We start from the raw sequence: 17679 nt of genomic DNA on the forward strand, positions 1-17679 counted from the left end.
GATGGCAACACTCATGTGAAAAATGGTCAAGGTTTCATCTGTCAGTTTCATCCTGCCCTACTCCCCCTAAGCTGAATATGCAAAATACTCCATATCTCCAAAACTCCATTACTCCATAACTCCCCCTAATGTATACAACTCTTTTATTCTTTTTCACATCTATACTACTCCCCTTTGATATCAATGCCATCCAAAAATTCAAAAAGGAATGTCAAAGAATAAGAACTCTACAATGAGTATCCCCAAAAATGTCTTACCGAAGTTTGATAAATTTCAAAATTTCTAGATAAGACTTCTCCAGTAGTTCCATATAAGCATCCCAGATGGTTTTGAATGTGCCAGAAATAGATACAAGTCCACTTAATAAATGTGCAAAAGACTCTTTTTCATTTACCTCTATCGGTGTGGGCTTTCCCACCATATCCATGCATTCTTTCTTGTGTACATTGAGTGAATCCAACCGGGGACTCACCAATCCTCTTAGACTTCTGGCTCTTCTAATTATTTTATCTCTTTCCTTCTCAAGAACATAATGTTGGTTCTCCAAAATCCAAATTTGATCATCAATTGATGTAGTCAATGAAATCAGTCTGTCAAAAGAGTTAGCTATACTTGCAATTTTGTCCTGAATCTCTTTATCTTTTTATCCACATTAGGTGTAATTATTTCAATGTTACAACATACCCTATATATATTTGTTTATTGCCTCAAAGAATTTTCCATTAGGATCAACTTCTCATCAATCTTTTTCTTCTCAGTTCTAATTACCTGATCAAATGCAACTCTCTTAGCCTGAGTAAACCTTTCTAGTACTTGCCAGTTTGAGATTTGTTGTAAGGATTGAAAGTCCTTTGAAATATTCTTAGTGATTATCTTAAGCTTTCTAGATGGTCTCTCTTCATTTTCAATCTTACACTCTAGGACCAGTCTATGTAAAATAGTGATTGATTAATCTATAATCCCTTTATCTGTGGATCCCTCCATCAGTTTTTGTGTTGCCATCATCATGAATTCAATGTGACTCATTTCTGTGATGTTTTTCTTTTCTACCTACGAAGTGTCAATTGACAATAATGATAGATCAACAACCAATTCCCTGCCAAATACCCCTACCTTCTCTTCTGAATATTTATCCTTTATAACCTCCTCACTTGCACTGGTGGCTTTGCCACTTGGTGCAGTATATGTAACTATCTATTCCTCTATAGGAATAGTAACCTAAACCTCTACATTTATATCTAGAGGATAATTATCCTCAATATTAGTATCTTGTACAATATTAGTTTGTTCACTCTCAGTATTAACCAGTATCTCAATATTTTTCTGTACATCTGTATTTACCAGGGGCTCAATTTCCACTATTTTAATATTTTTCAAAATGAGGGTGAAGTACCCATAATCCCCTTTCCTTTTCCTTCAACCAGGGTATCTACAATGTCTGTCTTGGTTTCCGATGAAGTAAAGAATCTCTTGTTTTCTCCAAGAAATTTAACCCATTCTTTTTTAGTCTCCTTTATTATTTCATTTACTCTTCCTAACATCAGACTAGTTATCCTATGTTTGCTATTGAAAAAAAAATTGTCTGCCACCTCAAGTATCTTTTCCATTTCATCAGGAGAAATAATAACACAGATAGCTAATAGCTCTTTAATTTTAATGTGTTTATCCTCTTGCATAGATAACAGTCTTCTAGCATCTAACATATTATTCAATTCAACCGGTATTTAATTTTCTATTCATATTAAGGCTTTCTTATAAATATCCAAGTATAATAGGACTGCTTCCTCTACCTCTTTTTGACCATCCTCCTCTAAGTGATCATAGTAAAATTGAACATTCTTCAACATGCCATCTTTCATGATTTCATCTACTAATTTTGCACAATTTTTAGGTGGAACCTTGCCAGAATCAGTGTCATTCTTCTTCTTCTTCATTCAGTTGAAGGTGTAGCTTTAGGTGCTTGATTTTGTGCCAGTAGTTTGATTGTAACCTTCCTAACCAGTTGCTTCTTAGCTTCTTCCTTTGTTACCTTTGGTTTCTTCCTAACAACCCTCTTAAATGCCAATGGTGTGTCATCCTGAGATTCTGATTCTGTAGTAATAGACTCAATATGAACTTCAAGATCCTTCCTCTTTCTGCCTTTCTCCAGGACAACATCAATTAGTGCTTTGATGTCCTTTGAGACCTTCTGCACAAATTTTCTTTCTTTTCCTTCCCATTTCTCTCTTTTCATCTAGTTGAACTTTGTTTCAACCTCTTGAGTGTTTTGTTGTGTAGTACCATAGGGCTTCTTTGCCTCATCGATTGGTGCATCAATTAGAATTTTTGCATAGGCATCAAGAATCTGTGCATCCACCTCATAGCCCATTTCTTAAATCCAAATTTTTGGGGGCATAACTGTTGGTAATATGGATTAATTGATTATGTGTTGCATTGATGTTTTGTCATTGATGTCAACACTAGTTGTTATGGTTGGTTACCGACAGATAGGTTCTGGTTACCGGTTAAAGATCTAGTGTTACTGATGGAAGGGATTATATGTTGGACACTTCTGACATGTTTGGATCAATGGAGTATGTTTGGTTTTATGTGTTACATGCTTCTAGATCATGTTTTGGTTAGTTAATATTGACTTGGTGATCGGATTCTATCATACACTCTTGTAAACCCTTATCGGCATGGGTTTAAGGTTTAACTGATAGAGCTTTCACTGAGAATACTTGATAGAATGCTAAGTGGTGTTGGTGCAGCTTCTAGATGGAATTCAGGATGCAGAAGGTGATCCTTGATCGTGCCTCAATTGATTGAAGACATTGCTTTGGCTTGGTGGACCCAGATTAGGTCCGATATCTATATAGGTTATGGATCGGTATCATGTTAACCACATTACCGGGATGATTTATGGATTGATTATTGTTGTTTTGGTCTTAAGACGACATGGAATATCATTGTAATATGGATGTATGTAATGATCTTATTGTAATATCTTTAGGTGGCCGACCTAATTGGTTTAGGCCTTAGGTTTTGTATAAATGATGTAAGATCTTATTGTAGATCATGGATGATATGGTATGGGAATGAAATAAGTGTGTCGTGGTCATGAAATGTAACATCATATGCAAAAGAGATTTAGTCGATTATAGGTGATCGGATTGGGTTTAAAGAAGTGGTCAAAGGCCTCTGGTATTGAGTTTAACTGCGACTGTAATCGGGCATGGTAGATGCTACCTCTAGTAGTTCATTATTATGGATAATTGTCCGATTATCTTGAGGTGGTTATAACCTCTCTATAGTCAGTGAGACTCTTTTGTAATGAGTAGTATGCTCTAGGCAGTGTACCTTCCTACATGTGCAGGCCCCTTATTGTATCACATACTTTCTACAAAAGTATCATCTGACTGTGGGTAGGCTTCCCATCATGGTTTTTCCCTTTACCAATTTTTCCACATACAAATCATAATGTTATTTGGTATGGTTGTATTGTGTTAATTCTTTGTTTCATTTTTAAGTTTTATTGCTTACTGGTATCTGTTTTTGCTATTCTGGTCAATGTTTATGTGCTCCAATTAAAGGTTATTAAGTGGTTTGATTGATATAACCTATTAACAACTGATTCACCCCCCTCTCATTTATTCTCCTATTATCCTAACAATTGGTATTAGAGCTTTGGTCATCTTTTGCAGAAGCTTAACCACTTGAGGTAGATCCTATGGCAACTAATACTTCAAATCCACTGACAACTATTTTCAGAAGAGAAATACCTAAGCTTGATGGAACAAATTATGGAATATGGAAAATCCGAATGGAGACTCATCTTAGATTTCTTGGCAAAGATATTTGGGAAATCACTGAGAAAGGATACACACCTTATGATCCGACATCTAGCAATCCTGCTCCTACAGACCTGGACAAGAATATTGAAAATGGTTGCAGAGCTAGAGAAGCCCTCTTGTGTGCACTTACTGATTAGCAAATCATGGAACTGACTGATAAATCATTGACAAAGGTTATGTGGGATAAATTGCAAAATTTGAATGAAGGTGATCCTACTGTCAAAATTGCTAAACTTGATGGTTACCGGGTAAGGTATGAGAACTTGAAGATGGAAGATAATGAAAGAATTGCTATATTTATGGAAAGAGTAAATGAGATTGTTATGGGAATTTAATGTTGTGGAGGATCTCTAATTGAAGATGAAATAGTTTCCAAAGTATTGAGAGCCCTTCCACCAGCTTACAAGATGAGGGAAACTACAATTAATGAACTGAGAACAATGGCAAACACTTCAGTTAATAGAGACATTTGGATTGGGAAATTATCTGCTTTTGAGCTTGAAGAATTTGGACCTTCTGGAGCTGCAAAATCAGAACTTGCTTTTCATGCATCATCATCTACTAGCAAAAGTGATTGGAAAGCCTTATATGCGAAAGAATCGGAAGATATGAGGAAAGACGATGAAGAATTTGAGAAACTTAAAGCCTTATTTGCTAAAAGAGTACCTAAAGGACTGACAGAAAGTAAGTATAAAGGAAAAGTACATTTTAAATGTTTTGCATGTAATAAGATTGGTCATTTTGCATCTAGATGTACTAAAAGGAATGCAAGATTTGAAGAGAGAGTTAAGAAATAATTTAAGCCTAATCAAAACAGATATAGATTCAAGAAAAGTAAACAATGCTACATAGCAGATGAGGAAGGAGTAAGTGATGACTCTGAGGATGAACTAGCAGCAGACTTTGCTAGTGGATCTGATAATGGAAAGGAATGGGCGTGCTATGCTTTAAAGGAAGATGAACCAGAACCAACTATCATGAATGAAGAAAAGGCCCTAGCAGCAAAAGTTGAAGACAAGGATGAATGGGTAATTGATAGTGGATGCTCACATCATATCACTGGAGATAAAATTAAATTTATGTCCCTGCAAGAATACAATGGTGGTCAAGTCACATTTGGAGATGAAAAAGAATGTATGATCAAAGGTAGAGGTATTATTTCTCTTGATGGCAAACATAATACTGATAATGTCTATTATGTAGAAGGTTTAAAGAATAATCTTTTAAGTGTTGGTCAATTAGTGGACAAGGGTTTCCAACTTCAATTTAAAGATAGAAAATGCAAAATCATTAACAAAATTGGTTTGAAGATTGCAACTGGTACTCAGATTGGAGGTAATATCTTTCACTTGAATATTGGTAATAAGACATGTTTGACTACTCATATTGATGAGAGTTGGTTATGGCATAAGAGGTTCATGTTAATTTTGATTGTATTGTTAAGATCAGTTCAACTAAGACAGTTAGAGATATACCTAAGATTATGAAGCCTCATAATCTGGTATATAAGGAATGTCAATTGGGAAAGAAAGTTAGAACTTCTTTCAAGAGCATACATGATAAATCTAATGATGTACTTGATTTGACTCACACGGACTTATGTGGTTCAGTAAGGACTAGAAGCTTTCAAGGTGATAGGTATTTCATGTTGATTATTGATGACTATTGTGGGATGATGTGGGTGGCTTTTCTTAGGGAGAAGTTTGAAGCCTTTGAGAAATTCAAGATCTTTAAAGAAAAGGTAGAAACAAAAACTGAATTGAAAATCAAATGTCTGAGATCAGATCAAGGCGGTGAGTTCACTTCTCATGAATTTAATAGTTATTGTCAGACAAATAGAATTAGGAGACAGTTATCTACACCTTGGACTCCTCAGTAGAATGGAGTAGTGGAAAGAAAGAATAGAACCATTTTGGATGTAGAAAGAACTATGATGATGGAAGCCAAATTACCTCACATCTACTGGAGAGAAGCAATGAGTACAACAACCTACACATTCAACAAAGTTCACATCAAAGGTGAAACCGGTAAGACCCCTTATGAATTATGGTTTTGACATACACCTACTGTTAAATATTTTAGAATTTTAGGAAGTAAATGTTATATCAAAGGGGATGATTCAATTGGGAAGTTTGATCCTAGATGTGATGAAGGGATATTTCTTGGATATTCAATTCAAAGCAAAGCATATAGATGTTACAACAAAAGATTGCAGTAAATTGTGAAGAGCGCTAATATGAAAGTGGATGAGCAATACATAAATTAATCTATATCATATGACAGGGAACCGAGAGTGGAAATGATCATAACTAAACTAACATTGCCTCAACTGGTACAGGAAACTAAGACAGTTACACTAGTACAATCTGAAAATTCAATTGTGATTGATGATCAGAGCAGTGAACCTAAAGTTCAGAAGATACCAAGGTATGTAAGAAGATCAAATCATTGGAGATAGAAACAAGGGAGTTATGACAAGAAGAAGACTGGAAGATGAAGAGGTATGTCTTATTTCTCAAATTGAACCAGCATCTGTTATTGAATCTTGTAAAGATAAACATTGGTTAAAGGATATGGAAGATGAATTAGATCAGATAGAAAAAAATGAGACTTGGACTTTAGTTCCCTGGTCTAAAAATAAGAATGTTATTGGAAATAAATGGGTTTTTAGGAATAAACTAAATGAGGATGGTCAAGTTGTAAGAAACAAGGCTAGATTGATTTATGAATGATATTCTCACATGGAAGGAATTGATTATGGTGAGACATTTGCACCTGTAGCTAGAATTGAAGTTGTTAGACTATTTCTTGCCTATGCAGCTTATAAGAACTATAAGGTCTATCAAATGGATGTTAAATGTGCATTTTTTAATGGTTAACTTAAGGAAGAGGCATACATTGAGAAACTAGATGGATTTTCACTGACAGATGATAAAGATATGGTTTGCAGATTAAGGAAAGCATTATATGGATTGAAACAAGCTCCTAGAGTCTGGTATGCAAGATTGGATAAATATCTTTTGAAGCTTGGTTTTACTAAAGTCGGTGTTGATAGTAATTTATATTATAAGATCACTGATGATGATATTCTGATTATTTAAGTATTTATTGATGATATCATTTTTGGAGGTGAAGATAAATTATGCATGGAATTCTCTAATAGTATGAAGAATGAATTTGAAATGTCCATGATTGGTGAGATGAGATTTTTCTTAGGTTTGTAGATTACTCAAATTCACAAAGGAATCTTTATATATCAAAGTATCTGGGGGAATTATTGAAAAATTTTGGTATGGACAATTCCAAACTGGTAAGTACTCCTATGGTGACTAGTGAGAAATTATCTATCAAAGATACATCTACACTGGTAAATACGACAAGGTATAAGTCTATGATTGGTGGTTTGTTATATCTAACTCAGACTAGATCAGATATTATGAATGTAGTAAGTATTGTTTCAAGATATCAAAGTAATCCTAAATAAAATCATGAATGTGCATTAAAGAGGATATTCCGGTATTTGCAAGGAAAAATAGAATATGGCTATGGTATTCTAGAGATGATGACTTTACTTTATGTGCATATATAGATTTAGATTAGGAAGGAGATACTAATGATAGGAAGAGCACTTCTGGTGGAGCTTTCTTTCTTGGAAAGAAATTGGTTTCATGGATCAGCAAAAAACAGTCATGCATTTCTTATCTACTGCAGAAGTTGAATATGTTGCAGTAGCAACTAATTGCACTCAAGTCTTGTGGATGAAGCAAATGCTGAAGGATATCAAGGTAAATTGTAGTGAGTCGGTAGTTATCTATTGTGATAACTCTATAGATATTGACATGTCTAAGAATCTAGTATTTCACTCTAATACTAAACACATATCAATAAAATATAACTTTCTGAAGGACATGGTAGAAGAAAAGGAAGTCAAACTGATTTATGTGAACACTAAAGAGCATATTATAGATATATTCACTAAACCGCTATCTAAGGGATCATTTGAGTATTTGAGAGACAGGTTAGGGGTTTCTGCCCCTCTAGCCAAGACTTGATTGATGCAGTTTGGCCTCAGTCCGACATGCATTATTAGAGATACTATTCATTTTAGCACTGATGAGTGGTGCTACTACTCAGGGGGAGTAGTCAGCTTTGAGATTCAGAGGCTTACATTCTTGCTTTGATATTTTTGTCAGATTTTTGGCATTGATGTCAAAGGGGCAGAGATAGTTATGTGAAAAATAATTTCAAAAATTTACAAAGATATTATTCACAAGGGGAGAGTTATTGATATTTAGAGCTATATACATGAGATTGTTGGTTGTCTTCCATAGGGGGAGACTTGTTTGGCATTTCTTGGTACTTAGATATTTTTCACATCTAGTGTTGCCATCAATGCCAAAGGGGGAGATTTTTGGCAATATGGATGAATTGATTATGTGTTGCATTGATGTTTTTTCATTGATGTCAACACTAGCTATTATGGTTTTTTATTGGCAGACAGATTTTGGTTACCAGTAGAAGATCTAGTGTTACCGGTAGAAGGGACTATCTGTTGGATACTTCTGACATATTTGGATCACTGGAGTATGTTTGATTTTATGTGTTACATGCTTCTGGAGCATGTTTTGGTCAGTTAGTATTGACTTGGTGATTGGATGCTATCATACACTATTGTAAACCCTTACCGACATGGGTTTAAGGTTTAACTGACAGAGCTTTCACTAAGAATACTTGACAGAATGCTAAGTGGTGTTGGTGTGGCTTCTAGATGGAATACAAGATGTAGAAGGTGATCCCTGATCGTACCTCAATTGATTGAAGACATTTCTTTGGTGTGGTGGAACCAGATTAGGTCTGATACCTATCTAGGTTATGGACCGGTATCATGTTAGCGTGTTCTCTACATGTTACTAGGATGATTTATGGATTGGTTATTATTGTTTTGGTCTTAAGATGACATGGCATATCATTTTAATATGGATATATGTAATGATCTTGTAGACACCTAAAATTAATATTTAATTAATTTAAGCCTATCAACAGAATTAATTAATTTAATTGTGTTATCCTTATTCCTCTCAGAATCAATTAAATCTAATTTAATTAATCATGTCACTATTGTCCAATAATTAATTTATCAAATAAATTAATTATTCCCCTATTCTTCTAAAGTCCCCTCTAATAATTATTTCCTCTAAACCCACTCAATTAATTAATTCTAATTAATTAACCTAGTCATGTGATTCCTACAAATCACTTTTCCTAATCCCACTCAACCTAATTAATCCTTCTAGAATCTCTCATATTCATGCTTATCATTATCCCTTAATTTTTTAATTCTCACTCATGTCACATCAACATTGAGTCTCTCAAATAAATTCAAATTTCTTTGAATCCCTCAATGCATCCTTATTTTGGAATTTTTAATTTTTCATATTTGAAATTCAAATTTCTCCCCCCTTCTTCCAAGGAATTTTATATTCCTATTTATTTTCCCAAGGCACCCTTGATCCATGCCTTCTATCTAAAATCAATCACAACCCGTCATTATCAAACCAATCTTGGCCCTCCATTGGCCTTCTCCAATCTATAAATTGGAGCCTATTCTTCTCACAAAGCATCCACTTCTCATGCATTGTCATGTTGCCTATTTCTTCTCTCATCCTCTTCATAATCCTCTATTAAATCCATCCATACTTAATCTTTCAATCCAAATCCAATCCAAAAATCCACTTACCTTGTTGAGCATTTGGAGAGCATTCCACATCCATCAAGAAGGAGCCCATCCAATCAAGTTGAAGAGAGGCACTATTCAACTTCACTGAAGGCTCAAATCTGAGGGAGAGGTAAAATACCAAAGGTATAAAATGATCTTTTGATGTTTTATGGTTTTCTTGTTTATTTCATTGTCATTTTGATCATTTGACCTTTCATCCCATTTTCCCCTCTTCATTCTGGCATGCCCGGTGGGATCCACATCCCGAATTTAACAAAAAAATGATTTTTTTGTGAAGGTTTCTTGTAGGTTCATGCTTCAACGCGAGTGCATGCGCATTGGCACGATCATTTTCTAGATCAACGTGATCGCCTTCTAATTAGTGCGATTGTCTCAGCTTCGATGCGACCACATCAAATTTCAAAAAAATTCTAGAGCGACCGCCCCACAAATCCATCTATCTCCTCTTCTTCATTCTTTCTATTCTTCTCAATTCTATCTCTTTTCAGTTGTCGCTTCCGCACGGATGTTTTGTTAAAAAAATTAATTTTAATTTTTGGGCGCTAACTCTACTTATTTTGACGCGAGCGCCCGCACATCAGTGCGAATGCCTGCTAATCAACACGACTGTAATTTTTTTGTATCTGTTATTTATTATGTTTATTATTAATATTCTATCTATTAGCATGACCTCTCACACATTAGCACGACTGTCTGCTAATCAATGTGGTCGCAAGAATAAATTTATTCTATTTTTTTGCCATATCTTCTTTATCTTCACTCTATTTTTCTCCAAACTTCACTAGATCCCCTGCAATTTCATTTTGTGCAGTTCCTTCCTTGAGGGCCTTATCCCACATTTCTCTATTTTTAGGGTTTGCCATAACTTCTTCCAATTTTATCCAATCACCTCCAAATTTTTCCATATTGTCTATCTCCAATTTTTGCTTCTTTGTCCCTCTTGGATAAATTTTTCCATTCCTTCACCTCACCTCTAAAATCCCCATTTTATGCTTTCCTGTCCCTTAGAAAGTGTCAAAAACCTAGTCAAACCCCAATAACCCATCAAAGTTTCCTCCAAATCCACATTTGTCTTTGGTAGAAAAGTTTTTATTCTTGTTTTTCTATGCATTCCCAAAAATAAAAAAATTAAAAATAAAATTGTCATTCTTTTGTCTTTTGTAGGACGCTTGTTGAAGACTTCATTTTCAAACTACTAATCAAGTTGTTTTGCAAGTTACCTAGGAGTTCCAACCAAACACTGTGTCTTTATTTTCTTAATTAGGCACCTAGATCTAATTAGGGGGTAAATAAACCATTGTCTTTTGTGTTTGTGAAAAGCATAAAGGTAGGAGAGTATTTTCTCGTCTAGCTAGATGTCAGAAATCCAGACCCTCCAAGTTTTTCATGTTTGTTGCATGCTTACCCTTAGCGGGCCTGCCCTCCCAACTTTCTATTTGAGAAGGTAAGAGGGGATTAACCCAAGTGAGTACACCTAGACCTGGGGTTCCCCACTCACTATAATAAATAGGCCATTGATGATGAAAAGGTCAATGGTTGGGACTATATGAGAGTTCACTCTCACATTGGGTGCTTCGTAGGATCCTAGAGATCTCAATCACTCTTGCGTGATTACTAAGTTCTTGGTGCTTCGTTGGGCTATAGGCCTCAATTGCACTTGCACAACTACGAAGGGTATCTCCTAATGGGAAGCCATACTAAACACCTTGTGCATAGTGGCCAAAAACCTTCTAGTCATTGGTGCAAGAGGTCGGACCTCCTAAGCCTCCCATATTTTTACAACCCTTAGTAGAGACACAAAGTTCACCATGAGGATTTTTCATGGGAATTGATGCTTGGCTGACCTAGAGAAGCGAGTTTCATGGAGGGGAGCCTATGGGGTCAAGCATCTAAGTGTATGCTCTGGGTAAGCGTAGCTAGGAAACCATTTGGGATCCATTGACTATTGTCCTTACTCGCCATGGGATATGTTGTGAAGGAGCATGAGTATCTTTTGAGTCTAACTTCTTTTGACCATTGTGTTTTCTTTACTTGACATCTCTTGCCAAGTCCATCCCCTACAACCAATCAATCATCCCTCTTTCCAAATTCCATCTTGTCATCATCAAATCTTTAATCCATTTATATCTATCCAAGAAATTATCCAATCCCCAATCCACTTTTATCCATTCAAACAATAATCCTTCCTCAACTAGTATTTATTCTTCCTTTAATCCAATCAAATCTCCAAAATTCCAATCAATCAAATCCGTCCATCTTCCTAATCTGGTTATCCAATCCTCTATCAAGCAATCATCCAATCAAATCCAATTCATCACCAATTCCAATCAAGTCGTAATCCAAGGACCAATCCAAATCAAATCCAATCTAATCCAATTTTATCCAATCCAAATCCAATCAAACCAAGTCCTAATCCAAGGACTAATCCAATTCAATCCAATCCAATCCAATCAAACCAGGTCCTAATCTAAGGACCAATCAAATTAAATCTAATCTAATCTAATCCAATTCAATCCAATCCAATCAATCAATCATCCAATCAAATCAAGTCCTAATCAAGGACCATTCCAATCCAATCCAAATCCAATCAAATCAAGTCCTAATCCAAGGAATAATCCAATCCAATCCAAACCTAATCAAATCTAATCCATCATCATTCCAAGCCAAGTCCTAATCCTCATCTTCATAATCTTTCCCCTCAAAAACATATTCATCCAATTCTAATCTAATCCTTCATTCTCAACATGACTACCCAGAATTTTGGTATGAGAAGATGCTCATGGAAATTCATGAACCTACCTACCAAGTTAATTCCATAATTTCCCACTCACCTATCATACCTTCATCCATCCCATCTCAACACATTACACCTAGTCTCAATCTATACCATATCTCTTATCATTCCTCTACCTTCGACAAGGGAAATCCATCTTATTCCCCATCCATATCTCCATCTTATTACCAATCCATATCTCTATACTATCCCTCATCCACATACTCCTCTAATCCAATATGTATACCTCCATCTTCCCCCCCCCCCCATCTACATCCCAATCCCCATCCTTCTACAATGCATTCATTGCCTCTACTCCCCATCCAAATCCTTTACTCCATAGTCCTCCAATCATTAATCCTAATTCCCCAATCCATTATCTTAATCCTCCATCCAATTCCAATTCCAATCCCAATCCTAATCCTTCATTCAATCCCATTCCTCCATCTAATCCTAATCCTCCAAAATCCATATTGTCCACTTCCTCCAAATCCATTATCCATAATCTTATTCAAGACATGCTAGCAAAGGAGACAAAACCCTCACCTCAAAGCAAAGTGGCCAAGTCTCCTCAAGTCCTCCATCCACCCCAATCACCACCACCTCAAAAAAAATCCCAATCCCCCACACATAATGATACCCCCATTTCCCCATCTACTCACATAAAAATTCCATATCTTCCTCCATCACACAATCCCCACAACTCCAAACATGCCAAAAGCTTGTTCCAAAGCATGATAGCATAGAAACCTCTCCATCTAATGATCCCATACCCTCCACTTCCTCTCATGATCATATGATTCCTCTATCATCGCAAGATCCTCTTCCATCTCATGATCCAATCACCCCTCCTACTCCATCTCATGATACCTTCCCTAGTCAAGATCAAAGTATCCCTTCATCTCCATCTAAAGATCCTAATCTTCCTTCCACATCTCATTCCCCTCAAAATGGACTCGCATCTTATTTCCGAAATAATAAGGGTCCTCAAGATAATGCTCAAGATGTTGGTACTCCTCTATTCCTCCTAAATCCAAATTTCCCTCATACAAATCAAAACCCTATTATACCTCATCTTCCGCATCCATTTTGGGACCCTATGTTCCAAACTTAAACCCTTCATTCCTTCCATCCGTTTTGGGCCCCTATGCTCTGATGCTAAATCCTCCATCTCTTCCATCCATATTGGGTCCTTACATCACTCCATCCACCACTCCATCACCTCAAATAATCCCTAAGAAAGATCAACAAAGCACACATCCTTGGATGCCTACCAACACTCTCTTTCTATTATCCCATCCATAAAATCCATCAATCCTTCATCCTCATGCACCCATCCCATTGCTATTGGAAGAAATTTGGATGCCCAATATAAAAATAATAAAGCTCAAAATCCACAAAAATCAAAGGATCAACATGTCCACTCAAAATGACATGCTCAAAAGAAAAATGTGATCCGAAAGAAAGAAAAATAAAAAAGGCCACAAAGGCCCCAAAAGAAAAACTCAAAAACTATGTGGATTTCCAAAGAAGCAATGCATCCCAAAGTAAAATCAAAATAGGCATCCAAACTTGCTAATCCAAAAGCTCCATCCATTCATAAGTTCTCCAATCCTCCATCTAAAACTCCTCCATCTTCAAAATCCATTTTGGGTCCCTATGTCCCCAAATCCATCATCCCCTTCTTATATTTGGGGTCGTCATTTCCCAAAATCTAAACTTTATCCCCCATCTAACTCAAAACACTCTCCCCCACTACTCCACCACCCTTCAAGGTGTGTTCCAATGTTCGTCTTCCACAAATTCTTTAAAACCCCATCCATTATCCACCATCCATTTTTCACAATCCCATTTTGTTAGTCCAATCCTTTCCAAATCCTTATCTACCATCCCCTATCCATTTCATCTCCCCAATTATTGTTACCAACATCTATGAGCATACCTCTAGTTCAAACAAATACTAAGGGATGTCATCTATGGAACTAGATGCTTGAGTCCTCCCTTCCTCCTTCATGCATCCACTATCTTCCATATCCACTCATCCTTATCTTTCTCCATCCAAACTATTCCAAAAATTAAAAAAAAAATAATTAAAAAATCAAGAAAAATTCAAAAAAAGAAAAAAGAAAAAAGTAAATAAAAATCATTTCATCCAATGGTGAAAACCACTTCTTATGGTGCCTTGGGTAAGTACCATGATGCAAACTTGGAAAACAAGCATCATGTGTAATCCCCTCATCCCCTTGCACTCTACACTTGGGGGCAAGCTTCATCCACACAATCCTCCCTTCCATCTACATCATATCTAAGTCCATTCTCATTTCCCATCTTTGATCTTAACTATCTTATCCATATTCTCCATCTCATATCCCTCATCCTATCAAAATAAATCCTCCATTTCTATCTTTCATCTTGATCATATAAGAGGCAAAACAATGTATATGAATGCATGCACACAAGCCTTAAATCCTCTACCGTCCATATCCATTACACATTATCCTCCCACATCATATATCTTTATCCACTATTCATTGCATCCTTAATTCCACTACCTCTAGTGTGGGACATTGCACTCCTTTGCAGCATAGTCCTAGGTCTCCATCACCCTACCCTCCAGTCCTCCATATCCTATGCATATCCATCCATCTATCTCCTATCTAAAAAATAACTCCCTCCTTCCATTCATCCATCCTCTTACCCACCCATTGGTTCTCCCTTGTCATTGGTTCTAGTCAATCAAATCCTATCCACCAATCCACCCCATCCGATCTAATTTCTAACCCAATCCTATCTTATCCAATCATATTCTCCATATCTTCCAATTCAATCATTAATCTCATCCTCAATCCAATCCTATTCAATCATCCATCCCCTTTTTCATCCTATCTAATCATTTATCCTTCTTCTAATCCTACCTGAGCTTGCACTGACTTGTGCCTAATCCAAGCACCCAATCTATACTACACTAATCAAATCCAAGTGGCAATCCTCTCATTTGCAGATCTTGCACATCCAACTTGTCTTTTTTCATCCATCAATCAATCCATCACCCTGCTCATCGGGATGTATCCTTCCCTAGTTTGACAATTTATCCAAATCTATGTCCTACTCTTGGCAAGAGATGTCACTTGGTCATGTGCATGTTGATTGCATGCTTGAGCTTTTCACTTTGTTTTCATCTTATGTCCCAGGACTATACTTGTTCAAGACTGCCTTGATCATCCTATATCTTGGTATGTCTTGGCTGGTGTATAATGGGGCATACTTTTCATGGCATGAAGTGTTTAAAGGTCTTTCTTATACGAACCGGCAACCTTGTATTAGTGTTTATCAACACTTTCATGATTGTGTGCAAGGCATTCCTATTTGACTGAGTGTTAGTCCACACCTAGGATCTTCATATCATCTTGGTTCTTATAGTCAATGGTGTAGACTATCCATGGCAATATCAAATCTAGGTTTTCTCTCTATAATTGCTCAACAAAAAAAAATCCATTCCATTTATCATTTCTTTGTCTCATTTCATTCACAACACTCCAACCCATCGTAGTTCCCTCTTTCATTATCTTAATCCTTTCATCGCCTATTCTTCTAATTCCTTTTGAGAGAACACCTATGTTCTTCAAACTCGCATGTCCTCTTGAGGGGGCATACCACTGCTTCCCCGTCATCCTTCCTCTTCATCATTCTTCCTCATCTCATGACTGGGGCATCCTACTACTAGTCCTTATCCTTTTCTTCATCTCATGACTCGGGCATCCTGCTACTAGTCCTTATCATTTTCTTCCACTATGTTTTATTCTTCTTTGATATAACATCATTTCACGACACTATATCAAAGAGGGAAAAAATGTGGACACCTAAAATTAATATTTAATTAATTTAAGCCTATCAACATAATTAATTAATTTAATTGTGTTATCATTATCCCTTGCATAATCAATTAAATCTAATTTAATTAATCCTGTCACTATTGTCCAATAATTAATTTATCAAATAAATTAATTATTCCCCTATTCTTCTAAAGTCCCCTCCAATAATTATTTCCTCTAAACCCACTCAGTTAATTAATTCTAATTAATTAACCTAGTCATGTGATTCCTACAAATCAATTTTCCTAATCCCACTCAACCTAATTAATCCTTCTAGAATCTCTCATAATCATGCTTATCATTTATCCCTCAATTTTTAATTCCCACTCATGTCACATCAACATTGAGTCTCTCAAATAAATTCAAATTTCTTTGAATCCCTCAATGCATCCTTATTTTGGAATTTTTAATTCCTTATATTTGAAATTTAAATTTCTCCCCCCTTTTTCCAAGGAATTTTATATTCCTGTTTATTTTCCCAAGGAACCCTTGATCCATGCCTTCTATCTAAAATCAATCTCAACCCTTCATAATCAAACCAGTCTTGGCCCTCCATTGGCCTTCTATAATCTATAAATTGGAGCCTATTCTCCTCACAAAGCATCCACTTCTCATGCATTGTCATGCTGCCTATTTCTTCTCTCATCCTCTTCATAATCCTCTATCAAATCCATCCATCCTTAATCTTCTAATCCAAATCCTCCTATCTATTACTCAAATCCAATCCAACAATCCACTTACTTTGTTGAGCATTTGAAGAGCATTCCACATCTGCCAAGAAGGATCCCATCCAATCAAGTTGAAGAGAGGTGCTATTCAACTTCACCAAAGGCTCAATCCAAGGGAGAGGTAAAATAGAAAAGGTATAAAATAATATTTTGATGTTTTATGGTTTTATTTCTTATTTCATTGTCATTTTGATCATTTTACTTTTCATTTTGTTTTTCCCCTCTTCAGTGAGCAAAGGTGAAGGTTGAGAGAAAGGGGCAAGGAGAAGACAAGTGTCACTCATCTCACCTTGACTAGGTTGCTGACTAACGAAATCTAGAGATGGTTGGAGAATATTTAGGCATGAGAGGACAAGTGGACTCAAGTCCTTCCTAAGATGTAGGGATGTTGGAGAGAATATAGAAGAAGGTTAAGAAATATGTGTACGTACACAATATTTCATTTATTTTGGAAGTTGAAGATAAGTGGCTAATAAAATATTTATTTATTTATTTTTGTTGAATTAATTTAGCCACATGATGGATGAGTTGGCAAAGGAAAGATGAAATGGAGATGGGAGATGAGTTGGAAAATGAAATTAAATAATTTAGAAATCATTTAATATTTGAGACTATAGGATAGAAGAATAACCATTAAATATTAGATATTTAATTGATTGAAGGAATAATTAAATATTAGATATTTAATTAATTGATTAGAAGAAAAGGATAAATGAATTAATTAATAAAATATTTC

This window comes from Cryptomeria japonica, chromosome 11 (assembly GCF_030272615.1).
Source record: "Cryptomeria japonica chromosome 11, Sugi_1.0, whole genome shotgun sequence".
Lineage (NCBI taxonomy): Eukaryota > Viridiplantae > Streptophyta > Pinopsida > Cupressales > Cupressaceae > Cryptomeria > Cryptomeria japonica.